Genomic DNA, 15172 nt, shown 5'->3' with positions numbered 1-15172 from the left:
TCAGTCGTGACTGCATGTGGCCTTTCTTGAGGAGTGGCTTTTTTCTTGCAACCCTCTCATACAAGCTACATTTGTGGAGGATTTGTGATATTGTCACATGCACACAATGACCACTCTTTGTCATAAACTCCTGCAGCTGCTTCAGAGTTGCTGTAGCTCTCGGTCGCCTCTCTGATCAGTTTCCTCCGGCTCTTTCATCCAGTTTGGAGCGACTTCCTGATTCAGGAAGGGTCTGTGTTGTACCAAATACCTTCCACCTCTTAATAACAGACTTCACTGTGCTTCTAGACATTGATACGGCCTTTGATTTTTTTTTTTTTGTGTTAATCTCCTGACTTGTGCCTGTTCATAACTTTATCCCGGAGATCTTTTGACAGTGTCTTGCCACCCATAGTTGATTGTTTGCTTCAGATTCACTACCAAGGACTGAAATGCTCCAGGAAAGCTCTTTTCATGCTGAGCTGATCAAAATGAGCACAGCTGATCACAGTTGAAAATCAAATGGCTTTGTGTACCATTGAGAAGGTGATTCACTACACCTGATTAGGTTTACAAGTCATTTTTAGGAGGGGGGTGATCTTTTATCCAATTCATTGATTCTGTTTTTTTTTTCTCACTGACATGTTGGTGTTATATCTTTAAGTTGGATGTTATAAGGTGCACTGAGTAAATACAGCTGTGTAAAACATTTGCTTTTTTGCAAAGCAACAAAATGTAATTAATGTGGGGGCTGATTCTTTTCTATACCCACTGTAAGCACCATTAAAGTATCACCAAAGTAGACCACACAAAAACTGGATCCACTGAATTCATTGAAAAGATCCAGGTCAAATAAACTTAGTCTTGAGTTCAACTGACTGCTCTACTCGCAAAGGTTTTTCAAAGTTGTAAATAAATCAAATATAATTGGAGTATGTTTTACAAGAAAATACTACTTCAGTTTTCTACATCAAAATGTTGTTTAATTCAATGTGTCATTTGTCATTACTTTTTGTAATATATTTGCAATTTCTGCATTATTTTTTTTATTTTTTTCAGCAATGGGATTTGGAACTTTTGAATTTAGAATCACATGATGTTGTGTAGATGATGAGATTTTACTTTGGTGTGAGCCATTTGTTGAAAGCAATTCACCATGTGCTATGTTTTCTGGAGTTCTCCCCATGCATTCCCACACTGAAACAGCAGATCAGTGTCCTGAAGCGCTTTATATCCCCACAAGACATGAGAATGTATGTGTGGATGTTTTGTGTGATGTGTTTATGTGTGTCCCCAGCCCCTTTTACACCCAACACACACACGCGCATATTATGCACATTGCATATTATATGGCTCTCTAGATTACTTGATTCTTATTGGTCAGCTGTGGCATTCTGTGGACAAATGTTTTTAATAAACACTAAAACCTAATTGACTGTTGACACAGGCAAATGATTTCTATGGTTTCATATCTCTTGCATCATGCCACAATCTCTTTCATCTCACATGATAAGTAAATTAAACTTCAATATTTCGTGTCCATTTATTAATTTATATGATGAGTAGCTGCATAATAAATGACCTGATCACCCTGTCGGTTTTATTTTGTGTGGTTATGACTGGCGGCTTCTACATTATCCCTTACATAATATGTTGGTTAGTGAGCGAGAGAGAGAGAGAGAGCGAGGCAGGAGTGAGTGAATGAATGTTTCTCTCCTCACTCTCTGTGCTCTCATCTGCTGTGGTTATCATGGACATGCAGTCTTCATATCAGCAGGTAATAAAAATCTCTTCCTCTGTGTTGATTAAGATTATATTTTAGCTCCTGCTGAATGATTTACTGTGTGGATACTGGCTTTTTTCAGTCTGCATTCTGTGCTGTGTTGATCAGTAGTCAAATTCTTTTCATTAGCAGTTATACAAATCTATTAAAAGGAGTCCACTTGCATTTTAACAAGTCTGCTTGCCATATTAGCCGTAATTGCCTACATTTAGTAGAAGGTGATTACCAAAAACAGCGAAAGTAAACAATTTTGCTTAAACACATGCAACCTTTTTTAATTAATTAATTAATTTATTTATTTATTATTCTTTTTTTTTTTACTGGAAAATAAGGCAAAAATATAAATGTTGTTTTGTTTTTGCTAGTACCAGTTCTCATCTCTAAATTATTGTTGAGATTTTGCCAACCGAATGTATTTGCTGGTTCTGGAGCTCAGATGGACAGGAAGTTCGAAGGAGTGAGGTGTCAATTTGATGGTGTGATGAAAGTACACAAAATGAAAATATACTCATACTGGATGCTAGCAAGGTTTGGACATCAATATTCATAACAGACCTAATCTATTAAGTGAAGTAATGCAACAAAAAGAGCATTGTAAGAGCACATGACAAAGTCAAAAATTAAAAGTGTATTCAACTATTAAACTGATAATGAGGCATATTTATAGTTCACCATTAATGTGTTGATTTGTAACAGAGCAGAATCTTTGGTGAACATACAGAGGGCTTCACAAATAAACCCTGTTTGTGATTAGGGGTCTTTGAAACAGTTGCTGCATATATTATCTTTTCTATTAATTAATGTGTTTTCTTTGATCCTCCTCCACACTGTCTCATTTCACCCCTTCACTCCATTTTCAAAGCGTTCTCTCTTTCGCCCACACAGCACATTGTTGAACCTGGCAATTCGCAGCACCCACACACACTCTCGCCCACTAACACCCAGCCACACTAATGCAGTGGTGCCCTGAGCCCACACACACACATTAACACCAAACTGCAATAATGCACAAGAGCAAAGATGCCTTGAGCACCGATGAGCTTTTCCCGAACTTTCGCACAAGCGCGCATACATTTAAGTGACATCAAACGAGTGCTGTTGTACCGAATATCAGTGGCTTAGTTACACTACAGCTGTTATAGCTGGGCTGATATTCTGTACAACAGCAATAAAGTGTGAGATGCTGTTCAGTTGTTCCAAGATGGATAAGTTGCCACAATTCTTCCAGTTCATAGGCAGTCTCTTTCTCTGATCCCAGACTGACTTTAATGATGGTGAGATCAGATCTCTATGTGGGCCATCCCTACTGTCATGGGACTCTTAGTTCATACAAAAACTCACTGCACTATTGCAATATTTACAAAAGAAATGTATGGAAACCTAAAATTGCTTACACACTAAGAATAACCATAATAAAACAAAGGTTTTTGACAACAAATCTCACCAACATCTAATGTGGAGTTGTAACAATATACACTACAATTCAAAAGTTCAAAATTTGGGGTCAGTCATTTTTTTTTGGAAAGAAATTAATACTTTTATTCAGCAAGGATGTGTTAAATTAATAAGAAGTGTCACAGGTTCCAAAAAAAAAAATAAAAAAAAAATTAACCAGCACAACTGTTTCCAACATTGATAATAAATCAGCATATTAGAATGATTTCTGAATGATCATGTGGCACTGAAGACTCCAGCAATGGCTGATGAAAATTCAGATTTCATCAGAGAAATAAATTATAATAATTTTTCACAATATGTTTTTTTTCTGTATTTTTGATCAAATAAATGCAGCCTAAGAAACTTTGAAAAAAAAAAAATTACTGATATCTATCTCTCTATAACATATATCTATAACCAGTAATGAGATAAAGAGTTGATCTAGGACTGGCTTTTTTAGTCTGCAATCTGTGTTGTGTTGATCTGTTGAGACAGACATGGAGAGCAGAGCCTGGTGAAACAGACATAGAAGCATGACCTGGTGAGACTCACAGGGGAGCGATTCTCATGTAATGCTCATTCTGAAGGCTATGAAAGTGATACGGTAAAGTTAGTGTGGAGGTTGTTGTGGAGGCGGTCAGATGCAAATGTCTACCACAGTGTGATGTCAAGAAAGAAAATTAGTTGTTTAGGCAACTTGCTTTCTTTTTCAGCTATGAGGTGGAATTTTTTTTTTTGTATAGTAAAATTAGTTCTTAGTCAAGTCAAGTCACCTTTATTTATATAGCGTTTTATTCAGTACTGATTCTGTAACTGATTGTTACAGTGTCAAACAGGAAAATAGTTTGTCAATAATGCAAGAGGACAATAACAAAGAGTCATTTTTCCAGCTAAAGTCAGTTCATTGATGATTCAGTGATGTCTCTTCCAATAGTGTGCAATCAGTCAAGCGTCCCAACTAAGCAAGCCAAAGGCGACAGCGGCAAGGAACCAAACCAAGGAACTTGTTCATACAATGCAACATAACAAGGCAGGCAAAGTGTTAATTTCCACAAACAAATGTATTGAAATGAATCAGAGAATTGAAATTTATAAAACTAAGGCAAAAAAATTAACTAGAAGTGTACTGTGGATCTTTGTGTGGGTCATAACACTGGCCATAACTGAATTTACACAATTTGAGCAGTTGTTCAGGGGAAAGCAAGAGAGTTGCTGCTATATCATATAAAGCTCATGAAGAGGTGGCTGTAACTAAACCCACAGTTAGCAAGCCTTGCAGCGGAGACCCTGGCAGAGCCATTACTAGGAAATCTGCTTATGTTGACTAAGAAAGAGCAGTTGAAAGAGCTCCTGGGGCATTTTTCGGATGTATTTCTACCTCTTCCCAGAAGAACTAATATCATACAGCATGATACATAGCTCACCTAGAGCCAGAGGACAGCTGGCCACTGAGGCCGTCCAAAAGATGCTGGAGCTCAGGTTATAGAAGAGTCCTTGAGTCACTGGTCTATCCATATTGTGATGATCACTAAGTTGGAGCATGCCTTACGGTTTTATAATGACTTTAGGAAGTTGAACAAAATCTATTTCAAAAGCTATACAATCCCCTGTGCACAAAGAATTAGACAACATATTCAGTGACTCCTGAGTGCTTCCCTTTGGCCAATATGGGGCATCTTGCACCTGCAAAAGACTGATGAATGTTGCAGCTTTACCAAACGTGTGTGGCTGCTTACCTAGGCAAGGTTAGGCCAGATTCTACTGATTATTTCATTCTTAACTTCTCCTCAATAGCTTGCCTCCTAACGGACGTGAAAAAGAAGTAACAGGACGAGAGAGTGGTGTTGACTGGGCTTCTGAAACAGAGACGGGCCTACATGCCTCGTAATTTCAACAGACCCTTCATCCTTCAGACAGACACATCACAAACTGGACTTGGGGCTGTCCTTTCACAGACAATACGAGGTAAGGAGCATCCTGTGATTTTCATTAGCCATAAACTGTCCCCTGCAGCAATGCGGTAACAAAAGAAAGATGCACTGGCCATTAAGTGGGCTGTCCTGGAGCTAAGACATACCTGTTGGGTAAGTGGGCAGTGACAGCAAATGACAATATACCACTGGTACATGTCAGCCTCTTATATTGTCTGTTATCTGTTCCCAGATGTGTAAAGAGTAACTAAAAACTATACTTAAGTACTGTAAAAGTAGAAATACCTTACAGTGAAAACGACTCGATTACAAGTTACAAGTCACCAATTCCGATATCACTTGAGTAAAAGTCTTAAAAGTATCTGATTTTAATGGTGATTGATTAAGAAGCAGTGTAACGCATTACAAGTAAAGCAAGTTACGCAATCAGATCACTTTTTTTCAAGTAACTATAAAGTAATGCATTAAATTTAATTTACAAGAAAATATCTGAGTTACTTTTTCAAATCTAGTTTTTGTCCCCGTATTGAGAGAAATCAGGAGTGAGTGCAGAGGCGTTGTGTGCGCTGTGTGAACATGATGCTACTGTAGATCTAGACTAAATATGAACATGCATTTATCATCTCACTTGCACAAAAACAGATTCAGTATTCCTCAAAGAGAATACAAACAGTGAAATGCAAACTCAGAATTTGACGCAAACCTGCAATAATTAAACTTTAAAACAAAAATCCTTCATGTATTTAATCCCATTTAATTAACCAGTGCCTTTGCTGCTAACCTTTGATGATCCAATTCAACCATACCAATAAACAAAAATAAATAAATAAATAAGTAAATATTGCAATCCAGAACAGCATCACAGCTGAAAGGTTTGTTTGAGCTGCGCCCTCTACTGTACAGAGAGGCCTGAGGCTTAATCATTTCACTTTTGGTGAGAAAGTGTTTACATTTGCCAAAAATAAAACTTTTTTTTTTTTTTACATTAAAAAAAAAAAGCAAGCCCAGCCCAGATGAGGAAAAAGTAGCGCAAAAGTAACATAATGCATTACTTTCCATAAAAAATAACTAAGCAACGCAATTAGTTACATTTTTAGGGAGTAACGCAATGCAATAATAAATTAATTTTAAAAGTAACTTTCCTTAACACTGTGCAGTTTATACTTTAGAACTACTGACCCAGACTATATAATCCTCTGCTTACTTACAGTTTTTCCAGTCTGCCCCAGTGACCCTCACTACTTCAATCCTCACTCTTCTGAAGAAAACTTGTACTACAGCTGTATTCTTCCACTAAGCTGTGTCTCTTCTTTGAGACCCTTCTTTGTTAAAAGCAAGCCAAATAGGGTTAGGTTTAATGCAATATTTGAGCCAGATACACTTGAATCTTAAAATATCTCTGCTTGTGGTTTGGTAAAATTGTCAGTATAGATTTTGCACCTGTCTCTGTGTATATATACACACATACATATATATATATATATATATATATTAACAGCTGGGGAGACTGGACTGATTTCTTACTGTTTAGTGTTAATCATTTAACTCAGCCAGTTACATATATCTTAAGAATATGGTCCCTGGTGAATAGGTTTTATCAGGTGGCAATTTTCAATTTAAGAGTGCCTGTTTTTAAATTCCCTAGCCTGACTTTCAGTCCACAAGCTTGGTCAGGAGTTCTCATCTCTCTCATCATCTGAAACAAGGAGATATAAACATTGTATTGGGTTTAACTGCTGTAGACACACACATACACAGTTTTTATTCTTCTGAGACCAATAATTTTCAGCTGTAGCCTACTGTATATCCTCCTAGGGCTTTAATGCTACAGGCACCAAACTCGTCAGAGACCTTGGACCTAATCTGTAGTTTGTTTCTATATCTTTTCTAACTGATGAGACAAAGTTTTTTATAAATAATTATCAAAAATCAAAGATTTCCCATAGACTTGCATTGACTGAGCAAAAATGCCCTCTCTAGAGGACAACTGCAGTCCACTAAAGGGAGCCACAGGATAAGAAATCTTTAAACTCCCCTCATTTACTTTCGTTTTCAGACAGTTAAATTTACAAATAATTGCATACTTTTCCTTCATGCCGCCAAGCAAAGCTAACATATTTGATCATGACCAGGTCAGGTAGTGACTATCTGATGTCCAGAGGCCACTGGTGCGTCCTCATAAAACGTAATACCTCGTTTCCTCGTTCCTTGCCCCCCGAGTGAATTGTGACAGCCGCCAAGCAAAGCTAACATATTTGATCATGACCAGGTCAGGTAATGACTATCTGATGTCCAGAGGCCAGTGTGAAAGACGCTCGGGACAGTTGACTGATCTGTCACTGCTCCGATGGGGCCACTGGTGCGTCCTCACGAAACATAATCATTTGCACGTTTTTTAAGCCTTGCCAATTAAAACATTCAAGCGATTTGTGTCATTGCTGCAGCTTCAGGGGCAGGCTTATGAAAACACTGAGTGTAGTTTGAGTTTGCTTTCGTTTCATATCTCCTTTAGTGATTCACATTCAATGCTGCGCAAGATTTGCGCAATAGCACTGGTCATCAACAGAAACACGGCGTGATTTTCAAAAAGTAGGTGCTTCGCAACATGGACGGGATGAATTTATGAATGAACGTGTGAAAGTTCTGTTACAAAATTATGTTGTTACATATCCTCGCGCTTTTTTAAGTGGGTATACGGAAATCTTTCACCTTTCCTAGTGGGTATACACCATATACCTGCGTATCACGTAGACTACACCACTGTATGTATGTGTGTGTTTAAGGAAACAAAATATGTGCATCCTCTCCTTTTTTAGTTTGTTAATCTAAATGAGTTGTGTCTGCTTTCATCTTGCTCTTGTTCTCTGCTTTGGTGCTCAAAGGGTTATTGATGTGCTGCTGTGGGTTACTGTGAACATGAGGAGCTGCTTCAAAGAATCATGGAGGGGTGGCATGGATTATTCATGGAAGCCTACACCACTTCACAAACACAAAACATCAACATTAGACACACATTTTTTCCCGGATTTTTAGACTTAAAAAAGTATTTGCTTGAGTTCATGAAACTTCATGATTTTCAAGTTGAGGAGGCTTTGTCAGATTTAACTACCTTTTGTAGACTGTTTTGTCCCCAAACCATAACCAGGCATGTACTCACACGCACCTGTTTTGCTAAAGTAATACTAAGGTCTGGAGCGGAGTAAAAAGATAGATCTGCTCTCTCATAAATTTAAGCCAATTTCACACAGGCAGAGAAAATAGCTTTGCTTTGCAAAATTGCTTCCCTTTTAAATCAAACATTTTTTTAAAAATGAAAACTGTACTAAATGAAGCTGGATTTTTTTGTATAAATATAGAATACTGTGATGAGTTAAAACTAGAAAACTGCAAGCTAGAATAGAGAAAAGAAAATGCTTACACATGTGTATCATGGAAAAGTCACTCTTCAGAGCGAACACTGCGCTTTCTTTGATGTATTACTTCATTTCCTAGTCACAACCAGACTCTATCAAACTTTAATGAAAACATCCTCATCCCAGCGACAGATTAATCCCTTTATGGATGAGAATATTCCCACACTGACGTCAGAACTATAGAGATGTTTGACTGATCCTTATTACACCCATTACAGCTCGGTATGCTGAAATGAAGTGAGCAGAAAGTGCTGTTTAATAATTGAAAGATTTTAATTCTGTTAATGATTTTAATTCATTTAAATGTCACAATATACAGAATGAATTAGAGGGTTAGGCATAATTCAGAATTATAAAAACTCCAAACATGAGTTGGAATCTGAAATGCATTGAGCAATGCATTCATAAACTGGTGTATTTTGTTCTAACAATAATAGGAATGACTTTTTTTTTTAGATTTTTTAAACATACAAAAGATCCAATAACAAAAGTAAAAAGAGAGATACAAAAAGAAAGAATCAGGGATTTGAATGAATGAATGATGCATTTATATAGCACTTTATTGTGTATTGCTGTACACCCAAAGTGCTTTACAATCATGAGGGGGTGGGGATTATTAGGAGGCCATGATAGACAAGAGCCAGTGGCAGCAATTAGGCCAGGACACCGGGGATACACCCCTACTATTTACGAGAAGTGCCATGGGATTTTTAATGACCACAGAGAGTCAGGACCTCGGTTTAACGTCTCATCCGAAAGACAGTGCTTTTTGATAGTATAGTGTCCCCGTCACTACACTGGGGCATTAGGACCCTCACAGACCACAGGGTGAGCACCCCCTGCTGCCCTGACTGACAGTGCTTGCAGGTCACCTACTTGACCCACGGTAAAGCCAAGAGAAGGGCAGTCTTAAGCGACAGGGGCCGTAAGTCAGCCGACTGGAGCGGCTCAAAGAGGGGGAACTGTAGGGCCCTAACGATTATAGACAAGTCCCACGTCAGCACAGTATGAGGACGAGGCAGATTCAATCTCTGAGCTCCCCTCCGAAACTTAATGACAAGGTAATTTTTACTGACTGAATGACCAGCCATGAAAGCATGATTCACCACAATGGCTGCCACATACACTTTGAGCATGGAAGGGGTGCATCCCTTATCCAGCAGTTCTTGCAGTATGGTTAACACAGATGACGCATCACAAGAAGCACGTTCTGTGCTGCACACCAGTCAGAAAAGGCTGACCATTTAAGGACGTAAAGACATCTCTAGCCTCCAAAATATTATTAGTCACACTCGCGGGGGGCTGTAAAGACTCCTGTCGAAGGGCCAAACATGAAGGCTCCACAGCTCATGCCGGGAATGCCAAATCATGCCTCTCATTTGTGAGAGGAGGTCTGTCCTCAGTGTTATCGGCCAGGGGGCTGCCGAAAGCAGCTGAATCAACTCGGGGAACCATGTCTGATTCCTCCAGAGTGGGGCCACCAGGAGGACTGAGCATCTGACTTCCCTTGACCCGTCTAATGAAGGAGGGCAATCGGAGGGAAGGCATACAAGCTAGCACTGGGTCATTCGTGGGCCAGAGCGTTTCGCTGCTTCGAGAAGTAAATTGGGCAGTGAAAGTTGTCTTCTGAGGCAAAGAGGTCCACCTCTGCCCTTCTGAAGACAGACTAGATCGTCTGATCTGTAGTTTGTTTCTATATCTTTTCTAACTGATGAGACAAAGTTTTTTATAAATAATTATCAAAAATCAAAGATTTCCCATAGACTTGCATTGACTGAGCAAAAATGCCCTCTCTAGAGGACAACTGCAGTCCACTAAAGGGAGCCACAGGATAAGAAATCTTTAAACTCCCCTCATTTACTTTCGTTTTCAGACAGTTAAATTTACAAATAATTGCATACTTTTCCTTCATGCCGCCAAGCAAAGCTAACATATTTGATCATGACCAGGTCAGGTAGTGACTATCTGATGTCCAGAGGCCACTGGTGCGTCCTCATAAAACGTAATCATTTGCACGTTTTTTAAGCCTTGCCAATTAAAACATTCAAGCGATTTGTGTCATTGCTGCAGCTTCAGGGGCAGGCTTATGAAAACACTGAGTGTAGTTTGAGTTTGCTTTCGTTTCATATCTCCTTTAGTGATTCACATTCAATGCTGCGCAAGAGTTGCGCAATAGCACTGGTCATCAACAGAAACACGGCGTGATTTTCAAAAAGTAGGTGCTTCGCAACATGGACGGGATGAATTTATGAATGAACGTGTGAAAGTTCTGTTACAAAATTATGTTGTTACATATCCTCGCGCTTTTTTAAGTGGGTATACGGAAATCTTTCACCTTTCCTAGTGGGTATACACCATATACCTGCGTATCACGTAGACTACACCACTGTATGTATGTGTGTGTTTAAGGAAACAAAATATGTGCATCCTCTCCTTTTTTAGTTTGTTAATCTAAATGAGTTGTGTCTGCTTTCATCTTGCTCTTGTTCTCTGCTTTGGTGCTCAAAGGGTTATTGATGTGCTGCTGTGGGTTACTGTGAACATGAGGAGCTGCTTCAAAGAATCATGGAGGGGTGGCATGGATTATTCATGGAAGCCTACACCACTTCACAAACACAAAACATCAACATTAGACACACATTTTTTCCCGGATTTTTAGACTTAAAAAAGTATTTGCTTGAGTTCATGAAACTTCATGATTTTCAAGTTGAGGAGGCTTTGTCAGATTTAACTACCTTTTGTAGACTGTTTTGTCCCCAAACCATAACCAGGCATGTACTCACACGCACCTGTTTTGCTAAAGTAATACTAAGGTCTGGAGCGGAGTAAAAAGATAGATCTGCTCTCTCATAAATTTAAGCCAATTTCACACAGGCAGAGAAAATAGCTTTGCTTTGCAAAATTGCTTCCCTTTTAAATCAAACATTTTTTTAAAAATGAAAACTGTACTAAATGAAGCTGGATTTTTTTGTATAAATATAGAATACTGTGATGAGTTAAAACTAGAAAACTGCAAGCTAGAATAGAGAAAAGAAAATGCTTACACATGTGTATCATGGAAAAGTCACTCTTCAGAGCGAACACTGCGCTTTCTTTGATGTATTACTTCATTTCCTAGTCACAACCAGACTCTATCAAACTTTAATGAAAACATCCTCATCCCAGCGACAGATTAATCCCTTTATGGATGAGAATATTCCCACACTGACGTCAGAACTATAGAGATGTTTGACTGATCCTTATTACACCCATTACAGCTCGGTATGCTGAAATGAAGTGAGCAGAAAGTGCTGTTTAATAATTGAAAGATTTTAATTCTGTTAATGATTTTAATTCATTTAAATGTCACAATATACAGAATGAATTAGAGGGTTAGGCATAATTCAGAATTATAAAAACTCCAAACATGAGTTGGAATCTGAAATGCATTGAGCAATGCATTCATAAACTGGTGTATTTTGTTCTAACAATAATAGGAATGACTTTTTTTTTTAGATTTTTTAAACATACAAAAGATCCAATAACAAAAGTAAAAAGAGAGATACAAAAAGAAAGAATCAGGGATTTGAATGAATGAATGATGCATTTATATAGCACTTTATTGTGTATTGCTGTACACCCAAAGTGCTTTACAATCATGAGGGGGTGGGGATTATTAGGAGGCCATGATAGACAAGAGCCAGTGGCAGCAATTAGGCCAGGACACCGGGGATACACCCCTACTATTTACGAGAAGTGCCATGGGATTTTTAATGACCACAGAGAGTCAGGACCTCGGTTTAACGTCTCATCCGAAAGACAGTGCTTTTTGATAGTATAGTGTCCCCGTCACTACACTGGGGCATTAGGACCCTCACAGACCACAGGGTGAGCACCCCCTGCTGCCCTGACTGACAGTGCTTGCAGGTCACCTACTTGACCCACGGTAAAGCCAAGAGAAGGGCAGTCTTAAGCGACAGGGGCCGTAAGTCAGCCGACTGGAGCGGCTCAAAGAGGGGGAACTGTAGGGCCCTAACGATTATAGACAAGTCCCACGTCAGCACAGTATGAGGACGAGGCAGATTCAATCTCTGAGCTCCCCTCCGAAACTTAATGACAAGGTAATTTTTACTGACTGAATGACCAGCCATGAAAGCATGATTCACCACAATGGCTGCCACATACACTTTGAGCATGGAAGGGGTGCATCCCTTATCCAGCAGTTCTTGCAGTATGGTTAACACAGATGACGCATCACAAGAAGCACGTTCTGTGCTGCACACCAGTCAGAAAAGGCTGACCATTTAAGGACGTAAAGACATCTCTAGCCTCCAAAATATTATTAGTCACACTCGCGGGGGGCTGTAAAGACTCCTGTCGAAGGGCCAAACATGAAGGCTCCACAGCTCATGCCGGGAATGCCAAATCATGCCTCTCATTTGTGAGAGGAGGTCTGTCCTCAGTGTTATCGGCCAGGGGGCTGCCGAAAGCAGCTGAATCAACTCGGGGAACCATGTCTGATTCCTCCAGAGTGGGGCCACCAGGAGGACTGAGCATCTGACTTCCCTTGACCCGTCTAATGAAGGAGGGCAATCGGAGGGAAGGCATACAAGCTAGCACTGGGTCATTCGTGGGCCAGAGCGTTTCGCTGCTTCGAGAAGTAAATTGGGCAGTGAAAGTTGTCTTCTGAGGCAAAGAGGTCCACCTCTGCCCTTCTGAAGACAGACTAGATCGTCTGAACCATTTAAGGATGTAGTCTCCATTCTTCTGGTGCTACATTGCCCCTGGACAGCATATCGGCTCCTTGGTTCAGTCTGCCCGGCACATAAACTGCTCTCAGTGAGAGGAGGTTGCACTGTGCCCATAAAAGGAGCACATAAAAGGATAAAAGGAGCTGCAAAAGGAGACGAGGGGCGCTGAGTTTCACGTGCAAAACACACCGGCAGATCAAAGTGCTGCGGGGAGAGTGAAGTACACGTGACCTGTGCCGGCGTGAGATCACTCAAGCCCAGTTGCTCAGCCCGTGACTCCACTGTTTCTTCCTTCAAGGCAGCTGGGAGGGGAGAAATGGGAGAGCGGGAGGGGTGGGGCCACCTTTCATTGAAAAAGGCGTTTCACAAGCGAAGCAGGGCAAGACTCATACTCTCACAGCGAGCGCAGCATTAGCGTGGGTGTGGCCCAGGCAAGCACCGCACTCACTGTGCCTGTCTGAAGGCACATAAGCGGCACGGCATTTACAACAACGCCGAGGAAATTTGCTCCAGAAAATTGGCTCTTTGTGATCACCGGATAGCCGCAGGGGAGAAGGGACTGAAGAGGTGCATCTTCCCACTGCTGGGGCTCTTCCACGGCGAGTAGCAGGCTTCGAGCTTCTTGCTTCAGAGTCCAGCGAGGAGATGATATTCGTGCTGAAGGAGAAAAATTCTGATGAAATGGTACACAGAGCTGACTTATATAGCTGTTCAACCCCGTTTTGGCGGGTTGAAGTGCCATTGGTTTGTGCAGCTACACGAACGTGATCAAATCAGGCTTCAGTATTCAGAGTAAACAGGAGTTTCCCCATAAGCATCATTGACGCAACGGGAGAGGGTGTTCGAAAGGGAAGCAAACGTCCATGTTCCAAGAATTCATTGGCGTTTTGCATGATCCTCTTCTCCACAAGATGGAAACATTCATCAGATTAGGCTTATGATCAGAATCAGAATCAGAATACATACATATATAACAGGAGAATAGAAGAACATTTAAATAAGACTAAGTGAAATAATAATAATAATAACAATGTGGAATACATCTGGGACAGAATATTTAACAACAGGTTTGTGCATTGTGTACTATATAAACAGCTGTATAAACAAATATGTATGTATTTACATGACATCTAATTATTGCCTCTCTCTCAAGTACTGAGAATGAATTATAAAAGCAGGTGGTAATTTCTGTGTTAGCTGTTTCAGCTGGAGATGGCATGGGGGAAAAAAAGTTTTTATGCCTAGAAGATGTTCTAGTGCACAGAGATCTGTAACGTCTGCCTGAGGGGAGAAGTGCAAACAGGTTGTGGCTGGGGTGAGAGGGGTCTGTGATGATGTTACCTGCCCGTTTCTTCACTCTGCAGATGTACAAGTCCTGAAGGTTGGGCAGGTGCACACCAATTATCTTTTCAGCTGTCCTAATAGTCCGTTGCAGTTTCTTTATATCTGATTTGCTGGCTGAACCAAACCATGCCGTTATAGAAGTGCACTAGACCGACTCAATAACAGCTGAGTAAAACTGTGTCATCTGTGCCTGTGGAAGGTTGAGCTTTTTCAGTTGACGAAGGAAGTACAACCTCTGCTAGGCCTTTTTCACAGTGGAGCTAATGTGATTGTACCACTTCAGGTCCTGAGAGATGGTGGTGCCCAGGAACCTGAATGGCTCCACTGCTGCCACAGTGCTGTTTATGATGGTGAGAGGGGGGAGTGCAGGGGTTTTCTCCTAAAGTCCACAGTCATCTCCACAGATTTGAGCATGTTCAGCTTCAGGTTGTTGTGACTGCACCAGACAGCCAGCTGCTCAACCTCTTGTTTTTAAGCAGACCCGTCGCCGTCCTGGATGAGACCGATGACTGGTGTCATCTGCAAACTTCAGGAGTTTGACAGAGGGGTCTTTAG

The 15172-nt window shown here is 40.4% G+C and overlaps 1 protein-coding gene across 6 annotated transcripts in view; it reads left to right on the top strand.

Annotated features, from left to right (window-relative positions):
* Nucleotides 1–1677: 1677 nt before the first annotated feature.
* The window catches only part of LOC107695946 (coiled-coil domain-containing protein 136-like), a 26737-nt gene continuing 13242 nt past the window's right edge, over nucleotides 1678–15172 (top strand). For all 6 annotated transcript variants that reach the window (XM_016496059.1, XM_016496060.1, XM_016496063.1 and 3 more), the window contains exons 1-2: nucleotides 1678–1756; nucleotides 4994–5164. The gene's annotated coding sequence lies outside the window, so the exon portion shown is untranslated. The remainder of the gene's footprint in view (nucleotides 1757–4993; nucleotides 5165–15172) is intronic.

Source organism: Sinocyclocheilus anshuiensis, unplaced genomic scaffold, assembly GCF_001515605.1.
Source record: "Sinocyclocheilus anshuiensis isolate Anshui unplaced genomic scaffold, SAMN03320099.WGS_v1.1 scaffold626, whole genome shotgun sequence".
Lineage (NCBI taxonomy): Eukaryota > Metazoa > Chordata > Actinopteri > Cypriniformes > Cyprinidae > Sinocyclocheilus > Sinocyclocheilus anshuiensis.
The sequence above is the reverse complement of the archived record's forward strand: the minus strand, read 5'-3'. Positions and strand labels throughout refer to the sequence as shown.